Source organism: Myotis brandtii, unplaced genomic scaffold (assembly GCF_000412655.1).
Source record: "Myotis brandtii unplaced genomic scaffold, ASM41265v1 scaffold920, whole genome shotgun sequence".
NCBI lineage: Eukaryota > Metazoa > Chordata > Mammalia > Chiroptera > Vespertilionidae > Myotis > Myotis brandtii.
The window spans coordinates 3,870-6,990 of NW_005371792.1; the positions used below are offsets into that span (position 1 = coordinate 3,870).

The 3,121-nt window shown below is 44.0% G+C and overlaps 1 protein-coding gene across 1 annotated transcript in view; it reads left to right on the forward strand.

Moving 5' to 3' along the window:
• The first annotated feature begins 673 nt into the window (after positions 1-673).
• The window catches only part of EXPH5 (exophilin 5), a 56,256-nt gene continuing 53,808 nt past the window's right edge, over positions 674-3,121 (forward strand). The window contains exon 1 of the mRNA XM_014532891.1: positions 674-1,123. The gene's annotated coding sequence lies outside the window, so the exon portion shown is untranslated. The remainder of the gene's footprint in view (positions 1,124-3,121) is intronic.

Here is a 3,121-nt window from a genome sequence, read left to right on the forward strand (position 1 = left end):
TGTGAAAGGTGAAGGTGGAGCTAGAGGCACCGTCAGCAGTGGGTATCAGTAGAATGAGAGGCCATGACTGACCAGGGAGAGCCTGGTACAAGCTAGAGGCTAAGCAGAGTCGCCAAAATGCTTAGAGCAACAGTGACAGTGTGAAATGGCTCTGGGTAAAGGGTTAAGTCTGGGTTCGAAGAAAGATGTGTTTAGGAACCTTGACTAGAGATGAAGAGAAGGGGAGCGACTCAGGAAATATGTGGAAAGTTGAATTAGCAGGACTTAGTGGCTGACTGGCTGGAGGAGGAGGGAGAAAGGGGCGTGCAGACAAACTCAGGTTCCAGCTTTGACGTCTTTGGCATTTGAGCTACTGTTTACACGGGAACTGGTGGATTCAAGTGGACTCTACACTTTGCGAGTCCAGAGTGAGGTAATATTTCTGAATACTAAAGGCACCAATTCCTATCAACATTTAAACATGTAGATACATTACCTCTCAATGAATGTTATTTCTTGGTAATACAGGTCGTTTTGGGCCTGCGAGCAGGATTGGGGGTGAAGTGAGGAGTGCGCACATTTCCAAGCAGAATCCTGGCAAGGGAGCTTAACCGTGTTCCCAGCTCCAGATGGCCTGGGGGAGGACTTCTGGGGAGAAGCTGAAAGCAGCAGAGGGACTGATTGGCCCACAGGGACACCACCCGCACACACTGAGGGGGACAGCCTGGCAGGCAGCAGGTGCCCAGCCAGCCAGATGCAACTGCACCTGGTCTCATTTCCTCCCGGTCAGCTTTGGAATTCTGTCAGGAGCTTTATTTCTCTCCTATTCTAAGCGAAAATAATTAAGACCAACTGATCACTGAAATACCCTCCCCCACTCCCTTCAAAAAAAGCCCCAAGATATTTCAAGTGGCTATTTACCTCCGTAAAGTAGCAGCAAGCCGGCTTTTCAGCAGCACCCTCCTCTTCGGTCCAGGATCCGTAGAAATGTGTTTCCCCTTCCGCCAGTGAGGGAGTCTCTGTCTTCGGTGTGCCCTGCCCACCAGCTTGGGGTGCTGGGGACCTTGGTTTGAAAGCTTGTCGAGAGTCACCGAGGAGAGAGGCGAAGCCATCATTCTACCGTTGGCTACCCAGCACCTACCAGGTAAGCTGCTGTGCACCAAGATGAAGCCCTTGGCAGGTCCTCTGGACCTGGTATTCCAGAATCGGCTTGAATATATTGAATGCACATCTCTGGGCTCAAATCAGCAAGGCTGAGAATGTTATCTCCAGCAGGCGTGGTGATAAATGAAAAAGATACCCCTTTCCAAGTTTATCATGACGGGAATTTACTTAAAAAAAAAATCCCAGCATCTTTGGGCGATTAAGATTAGTGATACTTTCATTTTTATTAAAAGAAGAGCTACTTGACAAATATTTTGAGGACCTACTCTTTGGATGGGCTATGCAACCTACTATGATAAATACAAAGTGTAAAACTCAAGGAATGGATAATCTATTTGGGTGGACAGGATGCAGAAAATTAAATAATGTTATAAGGCTGCACATGGCTAAGTGCCCTGATGAGTGGCATAGATAGACAGTAGATTTTTGGAGTGAAAAACAAAAAGATGGGTAGTAACTGAAGCTATTAGGAAAGCCTTCAGAAAGAGGCTCGCCTCGAAGGGTAACTGGGTGTAGATAAGTGGAAGGTGAGTAAAGGGAGAATGACTTGCAGTTATGACTTGTTAACACTTCCATTGAGCCTATTCTACATAACACACTTATTGAACTTTAATTAGTAGCTGGAATATGTAAATCTTCCATTCAGAAAGGCTATGTCAATATTAGGAGCTAAAGTCCTTTAAAAAAAAAAAAAAAGGTTTGTTTGTTTGTCTGTTGTGGGTAAATGCTGGCTTGCTAGAGCATTCCATCCCACCTGAACTCCTCCCTTCCCTGCCCAGGGAGCTGTTCACCTTCAGGAGCCTCTACTAATCGTCCACTGATTTTTAACAACCTTGCACAAGAGAATGAGATTTAGGCTAACTGGCTTTTCTTTTTTTATTCTGTAAATGATAAGCAGCAGCATAGCATGAAATAGTTTCTGATAAAATAGAAGTTAACTATGTATTTAAGGGTTATGTGGTAACTTTCTCCACACCTCAGGTTTTTAGTTGAATCTGCTGAATCAGGGAGCAATCTCCCAGTCTGTTGGTGTTTGTGTGAGTGACAGGCATGAAGCCACAAAAAGAAATCTTTAGCTTCCTCTCTCCAAGCCCTCTTCTTTACATGAGAGCGTAGGAAACCTCCAGAAGATTTTCATGATCTTAGCACTGACCTTCTCCTCAATACTATCTGTGTGTATCTATCAAGAAATTGAGAGAGTTTCAGAGTTTAGGGATTCTTATTTATAGCCCAGGGACACAGGATGGCAATGAAAATATTAATAGATAATGGTTGACCTCCATGCGTAAATTTTGACAGTTTCTGCTGATTGCAAGGCCAGCAAATAAAAACTTCTTATGACAACTTAAGAAAAACAAAAACAAACTGTGGGGAGGAAAAATAATTTTCCTTCTACCCTTCTAAGTTCTTCTGGATGGTCTAATAATCAAATTGACATGAGACAGATTAACGGGGAAATAACCAAATTATTACATATGTACATACCTAAGAATATGGAGCCAGAGGACAATTTGGGAAAATTGAGGCTTATTTGCCACGGAGCTAAGAAGGGGGGAGGTTGTGGTTTGGGACGTCAAAGGGCAGGAAGGCAGTTCCTATGGAGATGAAAAGCACATGTTTGGTAAACAAATGTTTTCTGGGTTTTCTCCCACCTAGTTGGTATTAAGCCATAGTTATATATCATGATAGCTCCCTTCCTGGAAAAGGTCCTCTATCTAAATTATTTCAGGTAGTTTAGGGAAAGGTCAAATGTTTTTCCTGAGTCTTTCATTTCTTAAAAATAACCAGCTTAAAACAATCATTATCCCATAAAAGGCATATTCGGGGGTTGCAAACTCTGCTTCCCTCAAAACAAAAAACAATTTTCATTCTCCCTTTCCTTTGCTCAGATTACTCTCTGCCTATCATGGCCTTTACACACATTCACCCTCCCCCACCATACCACCTCCCCCCCCCCCCCCCCCCCCCCCCCCCCCCC